Source organism: Rhodnius prolixus, unplaced genomic scaffold (genome assembly GCF_049639745.1).
Source record: "Rhodnius prolixus isolate KJV_2025 unplaced genomic scaffold, Rpr scaffold_22, whole genome shotgun sequence".
NCBI lineage: Eukaryota > Metazoa > Arthropoda > Insecta > Hemiptera > Reduviidae > Rhodnius > Rhodnius prolixus.
Window position 1 is genome coordinate 1,223,298 of NW_027411617.1, and position 25,143 is coordinate 1,248,440.

The following is a 25,143-nucleotide window of genomic DNA, read 5'->3' on the forward strand; positions in this document are numbered from 1 at the left end:
AAGGAATAATGTTCCTTACAGCTGTAGGAATGCTAAGCACACTCGAAGCCTAGTTAGACGAACGAGGAAGACGCATGATTGCGCAAATGCAGAGGGTCTTCCCACGGAGTTTCCTGTAACAAATGGATTTAGAAGGGTAATCCTCTATCTTCAAAGGACTAGAAGTTGTCGCAAGAGCTAATGAGCTATTATTTGGCGTGGGTGACCTTAGTTGACAAAGACATGAAGCAAAGACGCTTCAGTTTAACAGCTGAATAAGGAAGGACGCAAAATACTCACTCATAGACCTATAAGTGAAAGTGGGGAGTTGTTCAAGACCACGGCAGAACTAAGAGTTTTGCGATCTTTATGATGAATTGCTGGATCACATCAAGCAAGAATCTCGGCAGAGAGATTTCAGGAATGAAAGTATAAGAAACCTAGAGAAAGAAATCCAGATTTCCAAGAAAAGTGGCGCATTGATTGAAGTGGCTGTGACCTTGGAGGATTCTTAGACAATCCACAAAGAATGGTTTCATCCGGATACTGAGCGCACTAGATACCATTAAAGAAGTGGTTGTGTAGGAGTTCCGCACCGGGGTATTGAATTTAGAAAATGGCGTAACAATTTAACACTTTTTCTGCAGTTTCTGATTTATAGCTCGCCATGACAGCCAGTGTTACCAACCACTCTGAGTACTGGAGATATTTCCCAGTTTCCAGCAACAATAAGCGTTCTGCTTGGTGGGCGCCTTGCATTCTCCGCTCAGACACACAATGGGGTCGAGGCCCCTCTTCTCTTTGGTAGTTTGTACCTCAACACCCTACGATCATCTAAAGAGTTTGCTGTGCGAGCGCTCACAAAGTTTTCTCCCCACTTCCTTCTGGGATCCATTCCTTCCTCCATCAAGCCTCTCATACTTGCACCTTCTACTAACACTACCATCAACTTGACGAACTTAGAACGCAAGAAAAGAGAGGCAAGTTAAAAATTACCTTCAACTTTTCTCCACCCCTCCCTACCTAGGGTACAATACAATTTTCCAACTGGAGAATAAGAGCAGCAGAACTCTCTGCCTCTTCTGTAGCAAGTGAGTTCGGGCCAATACTCCCATGTTCCTTGTGGTTATTTTTCTCTTCCGCATCTTTGATGAACCAGATCTGGGTATGGAAAATTTTGCTTAAAAACTCAATGACCTTCGTAGATCTATTGTGCCCCCCACTTCAAAGTCTGAAATCCTCAAATATTACTACTTTTGTTTATATCTAATTGACTTCAATTTTTACAAAAAAAAAAAAAGAAAAAGCAAAACTCTCAGATCAACTAACAGAGCAGCGCTCATTATTTGCGGGTTATGATCACGCAAAAAACGATTCTTTTTTTTTCTTCGACTTTCTTCGATCTCCAAATTCTTATTTCCGGTAAATATAAGATTCGAAAATTTCCGTACGTAATAATTCTTTCCTGGCACAGCAAAAACAGAAAGTAATAAGTACAAAAAATAGTAATGGAACCGAAAAACTCAATCTGTCATTTTTTTACCCTCATCTGCTCGCTTTTGTTTCAGGTTTGGGATTATCACCCATCATCAGAGTTTGGTTCATCAGTATGGTGGGGACCATAACCATTTTTTCGAACTCAAAAGTTCTCAAAATTTCAGATCAGAATTGAAATCTGAACGATGGCAATAATTTCTTCTCCTGAGGATTTAGAGAAATTAAGTAGCAAAAATGGCACATTATTGACGTATCTACATCTTGAGGCTTAGAGAACTTTGGTAGAACGGAAATGAGACGAATACTAACTACTAACAAGGAAACATTACCAAACAAGGAAATCTGGTATTAATAGACTAAGTATGCGATTATGAGCACCAGCTGTAGAGAAGAGTTGGGCCCAACGAACAGGGTGAGAGGTACATAAGACGCATTAAATCACAAAGACGCAGGCGACTGCAGCGCGCCATGCTCTTGCGACAAGTCTGTTCTGCGCCAAGTCTTAATACTTAAACCTCTTACTTAGCTGGTACCACTTTACTTAACAGCAAAGCCTCCTTTCCCACACGCGTGATCCCTTATATTTCTTGCTGTCTGGAAGTAAGGGCTAATGCCATTCGTGCTCTGTGTGACTATCTAAAGTCATCCTTAGGACACAAAGTTAACGTGACACATGCAGAATAACCCTGGGGAACTGTTAGTGGCCCTTTTCCTATCAGACCCGGGAAAATAATCTTGCAGACTGAGGGACAAGCGATGCTCATATCTGTGGGATCCTCCTACAACCAATGTGGGTCCTCCCAGCAATGACGCAGTTTTTCACAAACACATACACAAAGGGCCGCAAGAAGAAATACTTTTTATCGAGAGTTCCTTCTATTGCCGGCACTACTGTCCCTGGCCGTGCGCTCTCCAGGGGCACATATCAATAACAAACTGTGTAGGCGGTATAACAAGAAGTATCAAGAATTAATTCCCCCAGGATGGACCTTGGGTACTACGGACTCTAAAGGCCCCCGCTCGTTCTAAAAACAGATCAATTCTATGCATTATAGAAAGGGAAATAATGGAAATATTTTCGATAGAAATTACATTTACAATTCCTAAAAGTTTGTTTTTAGGGAACTTGAAGAAACTTCCTGAACATCTCCATCATCCCCACTCCCTTCTCTCTCTTGCATCTCATCAAGAAAATTAATGTAAACAGGCCGATTTTTGGTTTCCATTTTTAAAAATACTCATTTGGAAGCTTCCTCATTACGAAAACTTATTTGTTTGGTCAGCTCAATTCGTAATCGATAGATCGCACAAAGTACTAAATCGATAATTGGTTTTGCAGTTACCATGATGTCCGAAAATAAGGTTTTGGTCATAAGCACTCAGCTGAAAAGCTCCTCTACTGAATCTATTTTTCAAATTCTTCTCTTTTCTTTCCAAATGGGTCCAGCGATATTCTCCAACCTTGACGCACCAATCACGTGGATCTACGAATTTTATTTCCGAGAAAAAGGATGAGCTTGGGTACATTTCTAAAGCTCCTTCTATTCATTTTATAAAACGAAATAAATAAATAAGTAAGTAAGTAAGGAAATAAATAAGTACTTAATTAAGCGATGATTATGAAGACTTAGGAAAACATAAGCTTTTTACGGTTCAAACACGTGTAAAATATTAATGAGAACGAAATGTCCAGCCATCATTCTGAACTAGAAGCTGTCTTCCGGAAGTGCCACTGTCCGGAGGCTTTTCCGAGTTCTTTGTACTGCTCTAGGAGGTCTATTATTAAACCAAAGGTTTAATATTATTATTATTATTAGGGTATGACGTATTTTAGGTTTGAAAATTTCCTCCTGGAATCAGGATTTTTATTGGAGGTCCAACTTTTTTAGGCAACGATCAGTGTGTCGGTCTGGCTGTGATAAGTTGTGAGCGACTGATGGACTTTCGAACAGTTGACACAATCACATTATAAAGTTGCAATAAATAGCTTGTCCATCTGTTCGAACGGGAACTTTTCTGTTCAACAACAGTCTGGCCACTGTGACGGTAGGTACTGAAGGAAGTGTAGGCAGTGTGTCCAACAGAAGACAATTCCCACATTGACAGAACAGGAACTCCTATTCAATGTGAATTGCTACCTGCCCTTTTCGAATCGATAAAATAAATAGAATGGAACGATCGAAGTGCAGTTTTCGTCATAGCAACAGGAAGCGGAAACTGCTTTGCTCGAACTGTTGCGTGCTGCAGTTTTATCAACTCGTTCGCTGTGAAATACTCTAATTCTTTATTAATTTCGCTGCAGTATTTAGACAGTTCTCATTAAGACTTTAGAAGGGAGATGTAGATTTGTAATTAAGATTGTTGTACTGGCCATCAGACTACTGAGAAGAAGAGAGCTTCAGGATGGCACTGATCTAGGGAAACCTTCTGTAACAAAGGAAGCAGTATTGAGAAATTAATAGATTGTGAATGCTGATGATTGTGATGATAGGAAGGAACAGGTCCTGCAGTTGATTTGAAGATTTGAGACACTATATCTCCTGTCAGAAAGACCTAGCAATCATCACCTAGGAATACCTCATTCTACTCTATTTTGCGCTTTGGTGTGTCTAGACATTCCGGGACGAAGGAGGAAACTCACTCCTGATATATCCACTAGACCACTTTGGTAGCAGCAGCAGTACACCTTAAGGCTTGACTTATTTTTATTCAAGTGCCCTAAGGAGAAAAGAACCGAGCCTTTATGTGACTATTATGTCCACAATCTGAACCCATCTTTGAAAAGAAGGACCTAAAGTCCTCTCCAGCGAGCAAGTTTCCGGTCTTCCTGGAATATCTTGGGCAGAGTATACTTCTCCCGAAGATATTTTATTCAATTTACCTTCACTAAACCTGGTTTAGATGAAAAAGTGCGCCCTGACCTAGATAGCCTGTTTACCCCAAACACCTTCAGGATTTGAACATAAGAATATCTGTGTCTACCGATGTGACTAGGGTCTTCCAGGTAGTCATCAACGCCATCTGCTCTCTTAGAAACGAGGCTCCCAATTGCCTACTCATGCGTTCTCTTGTTTCAGCATTACCGGGTACCTGGAAAACCTTTCCGCTGTACCTATGAACAAGGAACAGTGTTGTTCCCTCTACCAATAACCCTAACGACCAGGCCATAAATATCCATTAATTACCTTGATATCAACTTCGAGTCTCTGCGATAATTGAATTATTCAGATTAACTAATTGTTTAAAAAAAAATCATCAAGAAAGGCCGAGAAGTTTAGATAAGTATCGACATTAATTATTTTATAAAATAAAAACAATTTATGCAGCAGTAGATGGCAGAGATATCTAGAGACAGGCAGGTCCGCTGTTCAGGGTGGGTTTAATATACATGAGCGGACACGCTAGCTACACTGCCGAGAGCCACTAAATCAACGCGAGTTCTTCAAAGCTCTAGCTGTCTACAAGTCGCCGGTTTTTTAGTTCGTCCATTGCATGAGCAGTTCGTTTTCCCTCTTAAAACAGCATATTTTGTTTAGTGTTTGTTTTTCTCCCTAGTAAATGATTGTGACACTTTTATGAGGTTGTTCCTCTAATTCCCCGTTTTACTTTCATTAAAGAATGAGAGGGACCCCATTTCCACAGAATCTAACTGTACTGCTCCAGCAATGGTGCATTATCCAGACAAGGCTCTCTGGCGACTTCCAGCCGAAATAAAGGCATTAATTTCAACACTTTTGAGGTTACAGTTGAAGCTAAGGTCCAAAATACATCATTTTAACCATCTTTTGCTAAGAAATTTCACCTCTTAGATCACCAAGAACACATCTAGATTATTCCATGGTCAACGAAAATCCTATTAGAAATCCAACAAAATATATGCACAAAAGAATTTGAACGACTTAAGAAGAACACCCGATCTGTGCCCAAGGATTGATTTCCTTCAGTTTTTACCTTTAGATACCATAGGCGAGGTGAACAAGTCTATTTTCCATTCGACGGGAAAACTACCCCTATATATTTTTAGTGAAATGACTTCCTCTTTTTGAAAATTTCTCAGAACAGTGAAAAATCCCATTCACTGAATTACTTCCGGTTTTTCAAACTAAGAATTGCATCAAAATATTTATTCCACTTTATGATAAGAACCAGGAGCGAACATCATGCCGAACTTGTAGTTTCAAGGTTATCTATTAACTTTTCTCTTCCAGAAATGGCCATAATAGAATTTCCCACAAAAAGTGATTCAAATAAAACGTTTACAGCTTTAAAGTTATCAACTGGAAAAGCCTTTTCAAATTATTCGCAATTTTCCGGCAAAAAATTTTCTTCAAAGTCTAAATTTTAGCACACTACAAAGCACACAACTCACTACAAAGTTAAACTGTTGCAAAATCTGTAAATTTAAAATTGAAGTAGTATTTTATTATTAAAAGAATGGTAATAAAATTGCATTTTAAAAAATTAATACGCAATTTAAAATTCTATTAAATTTACTTGCATTTCTCATCACACAACTTATTTCTGAAATTATATTTATTATTTAATTTGTGTGTGCTCAAGAAAAATATGTCTGAAAAAAAGAAAATATGCTTGGCGCTCGTTTAGGCTCGTGTAGCCGAACAAAGTGTAGAGTTAATTTAACCAATGAGTGCTTTAATTTAATAAATTAATCATGGCCGGCCAGCACCGTTAATATTTATTGGTTATAATCAAAGTGAATAAATTAATAACCAATTTAATTTTAACCCCTCCCACATCTCGGCCGCCCAGAAGCATGCTGATGATCTAATTCTAAACTGGAAAAAAATGCCGTCTACGCAACACCATTGCGTCGATGAATGAATTAAACAAATACATAAATATATTTTTAGTTTATTTCACTATTTTAATCGTAATTGTATGGTGTCTAAGTTTTGAAACCGGAAATCTCCGTTTCAAGGTAGATTGAGTAGCTAGAAAGGTGAATCAGAAAATGGTCTATTTGTATACCTAGAGTCTGGACCAAAAACTTACATTTTCTTTTTCAACTCGAACTTCCTCTTTACTCAACGGAATTTTTCACTTTTCACAGATTTTTCCGGAAATGACTCCTGCGATTTTCTCTTGCCGCCGAATATTTCACTCACTCCTAAATATTTGAATAATATTTCCCGGAAAACATATTTCTGAGCAGTTTTGAAGTGAGGTGGCATACTTCCTTCTAAACTGTGATTACCGTTAGTTTACTTGAGTATGTTTTGAAACTCGAAGTTTCAGGAAAATTTATAATTTTTATCAATGAGAATAATAGTTTGAGAAAACCGGTGAATGTTCTCGCCAGGAAGTGTCTTACGAAACAGGACGCAGCGAGAACTTCTGGTAGAGTTGAGATCCTTCCATCGTTTCAGTCGAAGACAAATAAATTAAAAGTTACAGATTAAGTAACTAAAAAGGCCCACAGGTGGAGACGAGAAGATATTTCACCTTAAAAAGAAGATAAAAACAACGTGAAACGCGAAGCCTACTGAGAGGGTTTATTTTTAACTGAAAGCATTCAGTAGTGCCTGAGAGTATACTCCAATCTGTGTGAGATAGGTGTAGGATAAGCCCTGCTGTTCGATGAACAAAAATAAGACCAGGGCTGCTGAGAAGGACTCCATGCGCAAACCATTGCCGTTCTACCTTCTTCAAAGTCTATATGCCGCTCAGCAGTTTCAAAATTGATAAACCTAATCAGAGCCTCACTCTGATAGTCACCGCCTCCTTCTAAGAAGCCAAACTGAGCCAAAATGCTAAACTCGCACAGGCTCCTAGAACCCAAACCCAACTATGGACAGTTTGTTAATTGAGTGAGGTAAAGGCCAGGTTAGGCTAGTACAAGCTGCGTACATGGAATAAGAAGATTCAGACATACACACACACACAACCCTAAGAGTGCTGTAAAAACAAACAGTAAGACTTAACCAAATAAAGAGGGTAGTTAAAAATTAAGAGCTAACTCGCTCACTGCCATTGTGTGGAGGTAACAGGAGGCCAGAGGTTGGAGGAGGCCATGTTTACCATGAGTGAGTGTGTGGCCGACCATAGTGCTAAAGTTTCTCTCTCAAACTCTTATCTAAAGCAGAAGAACGGCTCCTACAGCAAACAGCTCCAGTTCTTTACAAAATCCCAAAGGGGTATTTAAAAAGTTTTTCTTTCCCAATGTTGCTGGCTCGCAGGCTAGGCGGAAGAGAGAGCATTACGAGCTGAAGGCGCCTAAAGCCCGCTCTCGCTGCCATTATATATAAATTCTAACTTAAAAGTCTACATTAAACCGGTTGTAAAAAAAAAAATAAAATAAGAAAACTGTACCTCTATCTTCTTTATGTACACTGGAATTAAGTGGTTAACCTGGTCATTTATTAACTTAGACTTGGCAGAATTCACAATATGTATAGAAGAGTAAAACAGCATGAAAAGCATCGCGAAGGGCAGAACCCTAAACCCTAAATACCTTCGTGATCGCTCACCATCTTTGTTTACAATTACAAGTAACCCAAGGGAACCTTACGCCACAGATTCCCGAAACCCCAAATCTACTTTCACCTTCCAGGCAGCGACCAATCAACTAAAAACTGCTTTTCCAAATTCCTTTCTGGAATAATTTTTGTTCTGAATGTGTCACCCAATAGCTTCAGTTGATTACTTGGAAGTGTTATGGCGGGAACAGTAGGGATATAGGAAGGTTAGGAACGCTAGAGAAGGTTTTTATTATTGGTTTAGTAACTGTGCGCAACTAATTTGTTTTGTGTATTTCTTTTAAATAAAGATTTGTTTAATATTATTATTTAGTACAATAGTATTATTTTTTACAATAATATAACAGAAGTATCTTAATTAGCTTCCGAAACACAATGTCCGGGAGGTTCCCCATGAGAGCTCGCCTCCTCAACCTTCATTCCCAGAAATGGGCCATCTTTCTGCAGTTTCACCAATCTCTCAATCAATTATTATTGATAAAAAGACAAATTTATTGAAGTGAAACTTTGTCTATCTATTAGAATATTCTATCCGAAAGCACATCTCGGTTGGAAGTACAAAATATTGCTTGCCTGAGCTTTATTGTGTCCAAGCCCAGAATGGCTCATTGAAGAACATATTCCTGTTGCTAGAAAGGGGATGTCGTATTATAATCGCGACAAAAGAAATTGGCCATAAAGGAAGAGCAAGTTAAATAAATTGTTTAGTAAATAGTTACTTAAATGACAAAATAACAAAAACAGCACTCACCCTGGTTATGACGATTTCGTCGAACAGTCCAGCAGAGAGGTGATTGCGAACAACAAGGAAACACTTAGGCAAGGCACTACAACAAAACAAAACAAATAATCGAAGAAATTAGGAAAACCAAAAATGTAAATTCCTTTGCTATTGTTTCTAAAATCATCTAATTCTGCTCAATACTAAAGATAGCTAAGTCTATACTTGAGCAATCTGTGCATTACAATTCGAGATATAAGTTCTCTAATTTTATGAAAAATTAGTCGTTACTATGTTTTACGTTTTCTATATTTCCTTCACTAATATTTCCCTTTCTATTTTTGGTGGCTATCATACTCTTTTATAGGCTACGAAATATTTGCTCTATAGTGTGTAGCACCCATCGTTACTATGTAGGAGGTATTCAATTTCTCATGCACAGATTTAAAAAATCGTATGATAAATATATGTTAATTATTACATTATTAAGGAATGTTATGTACACATTGTTATAAGCGTATAATATAAAATTGATTAAGTTATGCATATTTTAATGATACGCTATTTTTGTTATTAAATATTAGTTTATATAACTTGTTTTCAAATACTCAATTAAAAAGACTATATTAAATTATCATTTAGAAATGATATATTATTACAAATATTATTTATTTGGTGATTTGTGCTCTCGTATTGTTCTGCAAGTAGAATGCATGACTAAAATTTCGTTTTAACTCAAAATTCAATTTACCAGCTGGAACTTTCTATTATAGTAGTTGGTTGTACGTGACGATTAATTAACATATAATAAAACATATTAAAGATAGATTAAATGAATGTTTTGGAATATATTGAAGATATTGTGCCTATGAGGATGTAATATAGATACTTTTTAAATTTTATTTAACCAAAAAATGGCCTACATACGTAAGTCATCTAACAAATTCTAAACAGTTTAAATGAAAATTTAAAGCAATAAAATTACCTAAACGCTATAATTGTAACAATTTGAATAAAACTCATAAGCTTTTTTGACCATTTCTAAATGGCTGAAATTAAGTGCTGAATTATGAATGAAATGTTGGGTGTTGGGTGAACTACAAATTTTGTAGTTAAATCAGCCCCTATACTTTTAAACTAGAATTTGTTTGTTAAGACGTATGTATACATTCAAATTTTAGACGAAATTGGGTACGTACCAATAATTATTTTCGAAAAAAAAATTGTACATTTGATTACGTACGTTAAAATCTAAAATTAGTTCTTTTTTCGAGATTCTAGCCAATTAGAGCGACCCCTGAAAGAATATTACAGGTCTGCTATAGATATCAGTGATGTCTAATTTGATGGAAATTCTAATTAATATTTCCCATTATACAATATTTTATTTTTAAAGCCTTTCTCTGGAATAATTTTTTATTTTTACGCTAAATATATGTATATAGGGTACAAATTAATCCGTACAAAAAAAATAAATAAGTCAAACAATAGAATAGAATAAATCTTTATTTCAATAAAAATAAATACAAAAAATAAATAAATGAAGTTTAATGCACCAAACATTGGTAACCTTCATAACAGTGCTAGTAGAAAGGTTATGATGAGCAGGATAAGAATGCAGGGAAAAAAGGAAAGGAAAAACCTGCAGCTAGTGGTCGAAATAATATAAATAAAGGTTAAACTGAATAATAAAGTAAAACATTTTGAGAATAGAATGATCTGTCTGCGAGGAGCCAGATCAAGTAGTAAAAATATTTGTAATATGAAACGAAACAAAACAAATAATTACAGGTTAACAACTTTGTTGATTTTCAAAGAAATTACATTGAAATAAGAATATTCCCAACTAAAAGTAGTTAATTAATTTACAGGGAATTATGAAGATTAAATCAAAATGAACTTTCTAAGAAAAAAGTAAATACACCAAGTATAAAGGCTAAACTTACGCAAATAGAAACATGAACAACAGTTTTTAATTTAATAGTTGCGCTGATTCACCAAATGTAAACAAAGATCACACGCATCCTTATTAAACCCACATAAAGCTTTCCATTGTTTACCTTCCAAATATTATATAACCTTTTCTTCCAATAATATTGCTTTATCGACATTTTTTCTTCTATGTGATGATATGGACTTGTTATATCGATAAGAAGTTTAAAATATTTTCTATTTCTTTACGATTATACGTAGAAATTCATAGGTTTATCGCCAATATAATTCTTACTGTTTTAATTAAACAGCTGTCCTCTGCACTTGTTAGAATTCTGCCATCGAACGTATGATCACTGTTAAAAAACTGCTTATAATGTAGGATATATACAAACAATGTTGCGTTCCTTTTAAGCATCTTTCTTCCCAAAAGATTTTGAATTGCTCTTCTTGTTTTTTGCAAGTAATCATTCCAGCTAATATTTCTTACTTTAACCTTTATTTCTGAAGTTCTTTTTTCCAATTCAAGCGACCTCTTATGCATATTTGACCTCTGCTGAATGGATAGATCTATAGTGCATTAATATGTTGTGTAATGCGGAAACGAATATTTCAAACAAGAAAAATAGTTTCTGTTTCAGCAATATTGTACGATAACCTTTGAAGATGAAAAGAAAACCATAAAATAACCTCTCAGAGAGTAAAATTTGTTTTGTTTTAAAACTCGCGCCAATATTATAATAGCATTGGTATTAGATTTACGTTTCTATTGGCTTGCAGCAGTTTTAATAATGGTAACGCGATCAATATGAAGTGAAGTTTACACAAAACTGAACACAATACCTGTCATCAATCAAAAACTTACACACTCAAATCCTACACACATAGATACCAACAAACTCGTGTCCCTCTGCTTGTATTAGACGACTTCAATAAATTGCTAACTGTAGTCATGGACGTTGCAATAGTAATTCTCTGTTTAAATATCATATTTCTTACATTGTCAGCATTTATTTCCATTTCATTTCACATCAATCAAAATTTCAATCTAATTAAAAGCTTTAATTACGGCTTCCACTCACAGTGTAAGAAAGTATCGGCAATCGTATGAAATTTTTGACGGAAGTTATTCACAGCAAATGGTCTGAATAAAATGGCGTTTCAGGAAACAGTTCTCGGTCCACCTTTCAGCCGGAATCGAATCATTTACCTCAGCTATTCCAACTGCTTCCATCAGCTTTGCCTTGGCAACTTTCTTTTTCACTCTAAATCCCTTTTCCACTCTGGAACAGGTATTTATTGTTGGCCTAACACTTTCGCTTTGCACAACATCTCTGCAGATCGGCCAATCCAAATTCTATCTTTCCACGCACTAGTCACCATCTTTCCCACAACCTTTTGTTTATGTAGTATAACGTTTCATTGACTTCATTGTGTTTTGAGTTTATGACAAAAACGCAATAACATATTTATCAAGTCACTGTTTTGTGTTACTCTATATTTTGTAGTAGGTTATTTTTATTGTAGGTTATCAAATTCTTCTTTCGTATTTACTAATGCTCTTGTTACTTGTATTTATTACTTTATAATATTTTCTGGATGTTTACATCACTCTATCCTGTTTACACTGAGGCCTTCGCGGTATCTAGACCTTTGCTTTAGAGATACAATATGGACAGCACATGTTAGATTATGAAAGTGCCGAACCTACAACGTTCTACCAACAATAATAATGAACTGAAATCCTAGACTATTTATTAAGGAATGGCGTGCTTGATATAATGCTGGTGTTTTATTCCGTTTACCTGACACGACAGTGGTCGGCTGTAGATAGCGTGCTATTTCATGTAATGGATTATATTACTACAAATTGACGCGCGCGGGCCTCTTGTTTACCCCGCCAATTTTCACTAACTTTCTTAGCCCCCTCCCCCAACGTCCCTGTTCTTCGTTATAATAAATTTTGCTGTTCTATATAATTATTATATATTGTAAAGGAAATTAAACCATAATCCAGAGCAAACTGGCGCAATATGATACTTATGGTAGCGCCAAGTATTTATAGCCCTAATTTGCTAGTTCACAATTATTTCTCTACATACTAGTTTTTGAAGGTAAAGGTTAACTTTGGGCGATTAGTTCGCGCCGTCAATTTCCTCCCGCTACCAGAAGAGGGAAACTGCCCGCAAACTTAGTTATGAGACCCTCTGAATTCGAAAAAGTGATTTTCAGCAAATACACTATTTGCTTGAGAACACTTCTGCTTATGAATGAAGCAGGAAGTCCAAACTTTGTATATTTCCGTTTGGATGCTTCACTCGAACCTGATGGAAGCTTCCTTCTGCTGGCCCTTCACTAGCCCGAGCATCCTCCTCTACACGTTCTATTGAAGTAAAACATTTCATGAATGTTTCTCTTGGAACATTAGCTAACACTCTGACGTTTCCAATGTTCTACTCTCCTAACTTTGGCTGTCCCCGCGACTCCATTCACACTAATATATTGACAATGAACTAAAGCGCGAAATGTGCACCACGGCTACATGGTCACCATAGTGCACACACTTGGTAAACATAAATACATTGTCCACTGGACGAGAATGGGAGAGGCCATTATTGTGTATAGTGCATGAACAGGCGGCGTTACACTGCTGCCATCTACTGAGAGACAGCCGGACCTACTGTCCATTGTTGGAACAATAAAATTATGATAATTGATGTTGTTGTTTCTGTATGTATGGTTCTGATTTCTATTGTCGTGAAAAGCAAAAAGCCAACAGTGAACTCATAGTAGTGGTAAGGTTGTTTACATCGATTGTAACGATGTGGGTCCGTGTATAAGACCATTACTCTGGCCGGCCATAATTTAACTGCAGTAACAAGAACAACACCAGCTACTTGCTCACTATTTATTAAAGCCTACACACTCTCAATTTGCATAATCAATTAGACATTTGGTCCTCTTCACCATTTCTCTTTTTATGCCACCCTTTCAAGTGAAAATTGGGTAAAGTTTAAAAAAATAAATAAATGAAGAAGGTGGTAATTGTTATTTCTTCTGCTACATACCGCCCATGACAGCATTGTTTTCTCAATGGAATTAAACCCTTAAGGGCAAGCTGCTTTGAGCAGGGACTCCCAGTATCAGTATGTATTATTGATGCTATGTTAAAATTCATCACATAAAGGCACAACCAGCAACAACCATGACCCTGTGATATTTGTTTCTCTCTAAAAATCCTAAGCTCTGAGGTGTATCTGTAACCACCTGGAAATATTGAGTTTCGGTCTCCAACAAGCAAGAAAAGAGCTTTAGAAATAGTTGATAGAGCAGCTTGCCCACCCAGCTTCATGGTCAAAAGTCGCGAAGCTCCCAGAAGAAAAACATTCAATTTGTCTAGCCTCATTAGTAATGTAAGAGTAAGTTAAGTTCCAAATTTTTGAAAAATCGCACCATTGGAGCCCCCCGTTTTTCAAGTTTATTTTTATTTTTAGCGAATGTTTCGTCCGCCTCGATTCCAAGTTAGAAGAACTTTTCGTTAGAGAAATTAGTGTGGTGTTCGCACTTTTGTTTTTACTTCATTAAAAACTCTCTCTGTTGGTACTCAGTCTTGAAATTTGTGGACGCTAAATGCGAATTTTATCCAATTTCTAACAAAATCAAACAAAAGTTCTTGTTAGTGATCGTTCAGGACAGCGTGCCATCCACATGATGTCCACCAAATACATTTTACAAACTTTGTCGCTCCCAGAATTGGGTTGATTCGACCGTTTCCAGTGTTTTGATGTGACTGGAAAATTTTAGTAAACTGGATGTTTATGGTTTACGACGTGTAAGTAACATAAATCTCACACAAAGAGAGCATGTGACTGAGAAGTAAGGGGTTGGAGATTAGGGCTAAATGGAAACATTTAATTTATTTAATAAGTTAATTGTAAACGTTCTGTCGGCGTGTTGGTGCGCGCAGTATACCAGGAGGGGCAGGCAGTTTTTAAAACGCAGCGGAAGGGCACAAGCTTACATCGGCGTAGTAACACTAGAGAGCTCAGTTAGAGGCATGTTGCGGCGCGCGCCGAGGGAGCTAATTCCTGCATGAACTCCCCACACTAGTATGAATTAATTAAATAAAAAAAACTCCTACTAACAATCCTTGCGCTAATTGAATTAAAAACATAAAAAGGGCCGTTGGAGGGGGGCGGGCGGAGTTAGACCGTGGGATTGGTTCAGTTGCCGGCTTTAACCATTTAGGAGATGGGGCACAGTCTGCCATAATATTCCTAAAGCGGAAATAGCACGTTATTGTGCGTGTGTGCTTCTCGTGTACTCAACTTCCTGTATAATCCCAGTCCGAATGGACTCTTTCAAGGATTTACAATCCCAGGTCTCTTTCTTTTTACTCCCATTCTGCCTCGACCCAGAATACTCTTATACATACACAATTACACTAGTCTTATTTCGGACATTGCGTAAGGACCATCAGTTTTAAAATAACTTCGCCCTTAATAGTACTTCAATCGGCGTCATTCTCACAGCTCCCCCTTCCCCTTTATCCATGTATCCACCATCAGACGTAGATTTATCGGAGATTAGGGTGGGGAAAGAGTAGAGTATCCTTGCAAAGGGACCATTCTAACCTGTATGCTGTTAGCGATTGCGAAAGATTCCAAATTAGAAATAAATCGCTAGATCAGAAGTATGAATTCTCGATCGACTTTTGTCAGCGGAAGTAGTCCACTTAAATAAAGTTCTGTTGATTTCATCTGTCGTAGCGTCCATGTTCATTGCATCCGGACCAGTTGTGCATTCTCATCCATCAACAGGGATAGTTTAATCAATATGGTGAAGACATTTCCACTTTACTTAGGTGCAAGCTGAGGCAGAAGGTGTGTAAAAGCGAGATTTAACATAAATGAAGTTGAAAACTTTACATCAAACTGAGATAAATCTACCTCTGATAATGGATAGAAGTGCGAAACCCGACAGTATCCCGAAGGATAATACAATAAACGTGCCTGATACGATGACGGATGAAGATACTATCCTCCAGCACTGCAGATCTAACCACATTTCCTCTCTACATTTATTTCTAATATCTTTAATTAGAATGAAATGGAGGGAGTCCGGAAGTCACGTTCCTTTCCAAGATGCTTTAATCATGGGAATATCTATTAATAATACAGTAGAAATTAGACTAAGGATGAAAGATTTGCGAGGAATCGGTCAAATAAAACAACTCGTCTTTTTGCCAACGTTTCGACAAATATTTTGTCCTCTTCAGGGCCTGGATATTACAAATACAGAACAATTTATAAATAATTAATTATAATAATTATAAAGAATTTATTGTATTTTACTGTTTATTTTTGAATTACTGATTTTTACTGTTTTTTCTGTGTTTACTAACTCTGTAAATTGTTTTGTATTTGTAATATCCAGGCCCTGAAGAGGACAATATATTAGTCGAAACGTTGGCAAAAAGACGATTCCTCGCAAATCTTCCATCTTAAGTTTAACAATTTGCGGTCACAAAAACTATATATTCATAGTAGAAAATAGGTTAATTAACGTTTGTTAGTTCTTTTTGGGAGCAGTAAGCTGAAATTCGCACTTACCTGATGTTGAGTGTGGATGGGTTCTCTGTGTTGGTGACGAGACTTTCAGCAGTTTGTCCGGAAAAACTTGTCGCGAGGGGAGGAAAAAAAGGAAAGGAAACACGAGCACTAAATTTTTTTAAATTTTGTAATAATGTCAGTGTGTAAGAGAGAGAACTTTAGAAGCGAATAATTTTTTTTAAAGTGATTTTTTTTTTATCAAATTTATTTCTCAAAGACATTCACAAACACACAACGTAGAGTAACGGGAATTTTGTTCAAGTCATTTCTAAATTTTGTTTGTGTCTGTTGGGAACGTAACCATTACGGTAAGTTCAGTTTCAAAAACCACAGCCTTCTGCATCCTCAGTGCTTTTCAAACAGCACAATACAAATTCAACAAAGAATTAGCAAGTTATACATATTCAGTCGGTTGGTCTTATTTGGTAGAGATTAAGTTTATCAGGAGTTCATAATTATTAGCAATGTAAGTGGACACAAAGGATTTTACTCTCTAGCGAGTTTCTAAATTTGAACTCATAGTGACATATGATGAGGAACATATGTGTTCAGTTAATTTAAAAGGTCAGAAAATTTTTGCTGTTACATAACTCGTAGCATGAACGTTGAAATCTGGTGAAAATCTTCACATGTTTTCTCTTACCTCTCTAATTCTCTTACTGTTATATTTTCTCCAAACTCGGAGTGTTTACTTGCCATTTTGTAGAGGAACTTCTCTAAATCCTCCACAGTCTGCGTTGAAAAAAAAAAAGCAAAAAAAAATCAGTAAATAGATCAACACATTAAAATCTAAATACGAAGTCTACCCAAAGCCTAGGAGCTACCCAAAGCCTAGGAGCTACCCAAAGCCTAGGAGCTACCCAAAGAATTCCTTTATACTTTCTACTGATTAAATTCATAACAAACTCGCCTTTTTGCAGTGCTCCTTTACAACATACGTTCAATGCAAACCCAATCTGATCACCTGACGATCACGACAGACTGCCAACAGATAATCACTTTGTGTTAGCCACTAAAACAAGACAAATTGCCAAGATTAATCAAATCAGTAGAACTATAAATGATCATTGGCGTAACGATGGCAACTGCAAATTGAGGTAATTTGTTGGTACGTCGCGACACAATCAGCACTATTCGTCCAAGCACCAAATGGGTTACCATCAATATTTAGCTTCTCTTTATTGTTGTTGTCTTCAGCACAATAAACTTCTAACTTCTTTAACCAATCATTTAAACTAATACAGATTAATATAAACAAAGTTAAAGAGAAAAAGAGGTTATTTGGCGGTGTGCCAACGGCGAACTTCATACAACTATCGTGTTTTTTGGATGGTATATATTTTTATCTTACCATTTTATGATTTATCAGAATACACGAGTCCTAAGGACGAAATAATTGATAATTTATCGTTACAAATAAATTTAAAACAAAGCAGGAATATATGACAGTCGTTTGGGTAACTCTTTCAAACATTTCTATTCATATAAATTCATAAATTATTTGAAAGCTGACTTCCAGCTAAAAAAGAAATATCTTGAGACTTTTCCTTACTGCAGTTTATGTAATTCAGTTTTCTTGAAACTAACTATCGCACTAAAAAATTAATCGATTATTTCTTTAATTCACTTTTAGATTAAATCGCTAAAAACTGAAGTAAAGAGGTTGGTCGGTCAGTATTCTTCAAGATTTGATTATTGATTACATGTTTCATTGCCATTATTACTTCATAGGAGCCGACCCCACTCATCACCCGCGTCCAAAAGTGCCTTTCATAGAATTTTTACGAAAAAATGTTTCTACTAAAATTTGTAGTACAACTTGTACGCCATAAAAGACCAAGTTCAAATAAAATCGTAGTAGTCCATGTGCATGTAAATCTCAAGAACTGGAAATCGATTCTGTAAACTTGGCTTATCCGGTGGGCTCATTGTCGGGCTCAATGTTGAACTTCCGGCGAGCTCATGCTCTTCACACACAGACAGAATTACACACACGAAGAGTTTTTTCTGGAAATATCCCTCCAAATATTCGACATATTTTTGTTTTTGCTCAATATTCCGTTTGTGTCGGTTTGCCTATCATTCTATTCTATTTATAAATTGAATTAAATAAATATTCTGTTTCCATTATAGTTTCATCGCATTGCGATCGCTAGAGCAAGAACGGCACAGTGAAAAGTCTTCAAGAAGAGGTTTTTGAAAGACTCAACTTCGTGAAATAATGGCGCAGAGAATCGAATAATAATGTTGTCCGTGTACTCTGCTTGCAAATTTGTGGTTCATTTCCGTTTTGAAATGGCTGAGGTTAGAAGCGAGATCAGAGAATACAGAGTAAGCAGCTTGTACGATCGAAGCTAAGCTTGGATATGGTGAACTAATGGTGTGTAAAGTAATCACACGCACTAAGTAGCTTGAACAAATACCAAGCGGATGTATTAATTAGTTTAATACGAATAGATGATAGAAATAATCGAATAGAAACAAGATCGATGAAATAATATTCATAATTAATTACATTGTTTCTAAACTATAGAATGGCGAGAGTTATGCAATTGCAGTACAAAACTAGGGAAACTTACTACACAGAATATTAATAAGTGAGACGACTAAACGGTAGACGAACTAAGAACGACCTGACTGTTGCCGGATTGGTGCTCGAATAAAATGCTTATCCTGGAATGGGTAGCGTACCTAAGGTTCTTCTCAGGTACTGCAGTGGTCACTTCTGCCCTTTTCTGAGCTCGTCCCAGTACCATTTATAAGTTCTTTGGATTTCTTTCCTCTTTCCTGGCCTGTGAACGATGTTAGTGGGCAATTTCTACAGAATTTAGAAGGCTATGTAACAGAAGAACTAGGCTTAGTTTCCTGAGATAATGTTAAACTTCTAGAGAGCAGAATGTTGTTTGAGAGTATTTGGAAAGGCACATCCATTCATTGTTCCCAAGCAGTTTGTGTTTCCATTCAGTAAAATAGATTGGCTTAACTCTAGGTCCAGTATTACCCCAATGGAGCGAGGGACTTTCTTTATCGCAAACATTCCCAGTTAAGTTTTATGAAATTAAAACAAAAAAATGGAACACTAAAAAGAATCCAATTTCTGAAAAGTTTTTAAAAATAGAAGAGCCTCAGCAGTTGGAAAAACAAGTGGCTTAATTCCACGGTTGATATAAAAATAAATAGAACATAATCTTATTCAAAGTGCGGGCCAAGTTGAGAAGTGACTTTTAAGTTGTACGTTCGCCGGCAACGTAATGTGGAACGAAGCCGTGGCTTAATGTTGGAAAAAGCGGTTAGAAACGTGACTTTAGAGCAGTGCCGCTAAGTAACATACAACTCCACTTTAACTTCCTTAGATCTGCCCTTATTCTAACTTCAGACTCTCTTAGTTTCACATTTTCTTCTACTTCTAAACGAGTTTTCCGTTGCGGATCTCATACACTAGTTAGAGATCCGCGAGGTTAGGTTCTCTCTCGCTCCAAGAGCACGTGCTCATTTAATTAACACTTTTGGGAGAAAAAGATGAGCTATTGGAGAGAGTCGTGAGAGTGTGCATCCCTTATCACAGACTATATTGTTAAATTGGTCCTTCAGGAGTGGCTATCGCTGCGCTATTCTAAACCCAACTGGGCCAATAATTATCTCAGTGAAAAAACTATTTAAGGCAACACTATCCCAGATGGGCCAAAAATCAAACCCAGGATTACCCCAATCTAACATCTAAAAGTCTGCGAAGAGTTAGGACAATAATCTTTATGGCAAACAGCGGAAGCGCTTCCATCGTCATCCTCAGAACGAATGATAGAAAGCTAAACCACGCTATATCCAGTAAGGAATTACACTCGTAATTCCAATATAATGTACTCACATTAGATTAGAATCGAAGGTTGGCCAGAAAGGCTACGCCCTCGAGAACCAAAGACCTTTGATGGCGCCCTCTAGATAGAATGTCTTCTTCAGTGCTGTCGGCACTGGTGGTGCGTGAAAGATATGGTATAATCCTTCTATCAGCCCTTGCAGCCCTGAATGAACATCTTACTGCCGACAACCCTCTAAGATCATTCGCGAAGATGTGAAGCCGTCTACTCCTTCTGAACTGCAAACTCTAAGTTCCCGATTGATGAAGATTAAAGGGATCCCTTCCTCCACAACGATTAACCATGATTTCTAACTTGCCTTAAATTGGACAGTTGAATTGTTCAGCTTACAACTGCTGTAGCAAAGTAGTGGCTAGTACTCCCACTCACTCTGGCGTATCCTCACGGAGATAAGTTGTTTTTTTTATGAGGAATAAGAGGGGCGGCGGAGGGGAGAGAGGGCCGCATAACCCTAACGAACTGCGGCGCTAAACAGTTTTGTATGATAAGTCCATAACGAGTGGAGCAAGTTTTGCTGACAGTCCTAATCAGGGTGGCAGTTGGGCAAGAGGCGTCATAGCGATCGCCCGACAGACGGAGACAAGTGCTAACCTCAGAGTGGCACCTCATTAGTAGCGTAGAGTTCCCATTCTGACGTCACATCTCAATTATGGCCGTCTGCAGCTAGAAATTGTTCATTCATTTCGCATCGTAATTAGAACTTTTAATTGGTAAAAATCAAGAAGTACATTTCACGGACGAAGTGCTCTAAGCACAATGCTGAGAGCACCAATCACTGTCACTAATGAACTTGGTTTATTTTTTGCACGCCTCTTTGTTTTTCCTCCCATAGGGGATGCTTCCTCCACAAGCCGGTAAGTGCTCATGCTTGCAGAGCTTCCCTAACCTCCAGGAGAAACACTGTAATCTCCTTAGTAGCTGATTCTGGGTTTTTTCTAAAATCAGTTTAAATCTTACACTTAATGAACATTGCACTTTCAAGTTGTAAATCTTCATAGTTGTTAAATACATCAAATGAGAGGCACATCCTGCATTTTGACCCAAGACAGGCGATCACTTACTTTACAAAGCCAAGTTTTACTAAACCGAGGGAGTTTTACAGTTTTATTATAACCAGATTGAATCGACCTAGCATTTTGACTTCATTTATGTATTGCTATATTAGTACCGGTCCATTCTTTGTATAGAGCCGTCATTTTGTGCCGGAATTCACAAGTGAGATCAAGTACTTGAAAAGAAACTAAATCATATAATGCACATTTCAGGCACTCGTTCGTCTTTTTTGGTATAAATAGTGAGAAGGAAAGCATTGTAACTAAAATCTGAATTCGTTCTTCACTTTGCGAGATATCTCTTCTGTTGGGTCAGCGATTCGATTTCTTTACCCGACTGTTCCATTTCAAATAAATGCCAACAAATCTCCAATATTCCGGTAAAAAAAACTACTCGCGCTATGTCCGTTCATAAAATAATCATCAAAGAAAACAGAAATCGCAATAAATTAATGGTTAACCTACTTTGAATAAAACGAAATGTCTTCAAATGCTGCTCTTAGTTTAGATTGGGCGAAGAACAGCAGACCATATAAACAGTTGGCTGCACTGTGCTGCTATCTTCAACACAATTAGTGCCTTACTTGGGTAGATTTTGTCCTGTTAGCGATTTTAACATGGCACCTTTTCGCTATACCTAACCTAACCTTTCACAACCAACTAACTTTTGAATTTCAAGAGTTTTTGTTTTATGAAATTTAGTTAAAATTTCAATGGGAGAATGTAGAAGATATTGTAAGGTTACTTTAAATGTAATTCAAATTTTAAGAAAAAATAAACAATCTGTTAATTGAGTGGAGTAATAATAATAATAATAATAATAATAAGTAAGTTTATTTCACATAATACCATAAAAAGAAAGAAATACATTCATTAATACATATGAAAACTTAATACGGCAAGGATAACCGTCTGCCGGGGTTTGGTTAGATACAATTATGGCAGTGCCTTTTATAATATATATAATATAAATTCAACAAAATATTACCATTAATTTCAAAATTTATTTACTGCAAATTTAATAATAATAATAGTGACTATTAACTGAAAATTAAAAAGAGAAACAAATATAAGAAAAGAAAAAAGAAACGAAAATTTGAGAGAAAGAGAGAGAGATAAATTACAATTTTGTTATTAAATACAAATCAAAAGACATCCAAAACTGCTAATAGATAAAACAATTCATTATTGAACAATATTTATATTGTATTCGTTGAAGAACTACTGAATACTAAATCTAGGGCTAGTGCGTTTATAATTAACAAATAGTATATAAGAGAAATTTAAAAATTAAATTCATTTTTTATTATTCTCCTGTATTGCCATGCTGCAACCACGTATCTAATTAGGTGAGACCAATCAGGACCGTTCAGCAGATTGAGGAAGAAACCGAACGAAAGAAATCTTGAGGAAGATAAACGGTAGGGAGCAAGAATAGGGCACTCTGCAACAAAGTGAAAGGTGTCCTCCTTTACCCTATAATTACAAAGAGAACATTCCTCCTCTCTGTCAAGGTTGTAAGGTTTATGGTTGAGGTTCAGCAATTCTCCTCTCAGCTTTAATATCCACCTTATCTCAGTAATACCGTTTTCCATCCCGCCACCACCAGTCAAATCTGCGCACCTGACCTCGTGGTCAAGCAACTTGTAAATCGTATATCTATGTGAAGCCTGCGCCCTTTCAAGTTGGTTCAGCAAAAAACCCTTCCTCAACCAAGCAATAATGGACTGAAAGCGTGAAGGGAGTCCCTCTCGCTCCAGAACGCCCATCCTCAGATTAACCCGAGCCCGCTCAGCCAAAACGTTCCAACTTTTAGCCCATGATATACCCACTCTTACGATCTCCTCAGCAACTATCCTGGGAAACCTCGATTGATCCATATTTAACACCTTTACTAGATACCGACTATTTAATGCCAAGGTATAAAAGAATATAGGCTCAAGGCCAGTTTCTAAGTGAAGTATGTATGATGGAGTGAAATTTGGCAAAGCAAATATTTTTCTTATGAAAAACCACAGGACTCTCTCCACCTCACGGAACTCCTCTGACCCCCAAACTTGAGCTGCGTAACAAAGAATAGAACGCGACACCGCATTAAATACTTGGAGTTTCGCTTTCAGAGGTATTTGAGGCTGCATTATCGCTCCTCTCCAAATAACATTTAACGCAAGTTTAGCTGACGAGGATTTATCGAGAAAATGAGGTTTTAAATTCAATTGAGAGGTCAACAACACACCCAAATAGACAAAACGATTTACTACCTCTATCTCCTGGGTCTTGTACGTCCAGCGCTCTCTAGCTCCAAGTCTACCTCCATTGCGAAACACAACCACTTTGGACTTATCAATGTTCACTTGAAGGTTCCACCTTTCGCAATACCGCTCCAGCTTCAGTATGTTTCTCTGTAGGGCTCGCGGACTATCGGCAATCAGTACTATATCATCCGCATATAGTATAATTTTAATTACCTGACTTCCTACCTGCACTCCTGATTCAAATTCATCCTCCAAGTCATTTATAAATAAAGCGAATAGGAGTGGGCTAAGTAGACAGCCTTGTCGTACTCCAGTATTCACACTAAAAGTCTCTGTTCTACCTTGCGGAGTCCAGACCGAAGAAACCGATCCCCTATACATATTTTTTAGGGCAGTAATGAACCGTGAAGAAATTCCACAATTGAACAACTTCAAATAGAGAGCATCCCTATCTACAGTGTCGAATGCAGCCTTTAGGTCCACAAAGAAAGCATATAGTTTCCTCCCTTTCCTATGTAACTGTATACGAACCAAATTAAACAGAACAAATATGCAATCAACCGTGGAGTAGCCCTTCCTGAAGCCAGCCTGACACTCTTTAAGGATCTGATTTGAATTAACAAATAATTCCAGCCTGTTCAATAAGAGCCCACAGAAAAGTTTACCGATACAATTCAAAAATGACAAACCTCGATAATTTTTGGCTTCAGATATAGAACCCTTTTTAAATAAAGGGAATATGATAGACTCCTTGAAGCTGGACGGGACACTGCCAGTAACGTAAATTTCATTAAAGACAAGAAGAAGCCGTTCCAGGTACTCTGAGGGTGCGTTCTTAAAGAATTCGTAGCTCAGCCTATCAACTCCGGGAGCTTTAATTGAGTGGAGTAATTAAATAATAATTTTAGAGATCAGTTAGAGAATGTAAAACAAGATTTAATTGAGATTACGCGACTTTAATTGGATACTTAAATGCAATGAATTTAATGGGTTACCAACCGCAATCTGTATGCGATGATAACAAAGATGTGCAAACCAATTTAAGTTAATAATGCACTAATGTGATATAGTTAAAACTGCAGTGTGCCCGTGTACGTACATATGTAGGTATACGAGCACTAGTTTAATTAGAATATTGTTATTCATTAGTGATTACTAGTAATAGATAAATAAACAGGGTTTGATGCAGCTGTGGATATTGGAAATTAATGTGCGCTAAACTAGTATGACGATCTAGATATATCGACTTTGTTTAATATCGATTACCTAATTCGATGATGCACTTATATACTATTAAAAGTATAAACTTTTTTTTTTTTTGTCTAAATTATTGTTGTTACTTAAGTGTTGCTTTATCGAACGTAGTTGCACTATCTGGAACGCCCTGCCTAGATATTTCGAAGATGGTCCTGCAAGTTATTTTATATTAGGAATGTTTTAGGAAGGGATAAAGTCCTTGCTAGCCTTGCAACCATTCACGACTAAAACATAACTTCAATCCATTGCCTGCAGGAAGAATATATAAACCTAGACCTACTAAACTACCCAGACCCCTAGGGTGGAGAGGGAACAGGCTGATTGAGATAATATCTTCTAGATTCCAAAATTCCCATCCCCCATGGAGGATACGCCCTTTTGTACTACCTGATAATGACGCAGTAAGTGTCATCTCCATCTCCCATGTTACCCAGGAAAGTCCTCTTCTACTTACACCGCAACTAGG

At 37.0% G+C, this 25,143-nt stretch overlaps 1 protein-coding gene across 2 annotated transcripts in view; it reads right to left on the reverse strand.

Moving 5' to 3' along the window:
- LOC141457520 (CUGBP Elav-like family member 1-A) overlaps positions 1-16,726 on the reverse strand; it is a 585,923-nt gene extending 569,197 nt beyond the window's left edge. For both annotated transcript variants that reach the window (XM_074134647.1, XM_074134641.1), the window contains exons 1-2: positions 16,239-16,726; positions 8,725-8,800 (exon numbers count right to left, since the gene is read on the reverse strand). The gene's annotated coding sequence lies outside the window, so the exon portion shown is untranslated. The remainder of the gene's footprint in view (positions 1-8,724; positions 8,801-16,238) is intronic.
- Between the last annotated feature and the right edge of the window lie 8,417 nt (positions 16,727-25,143).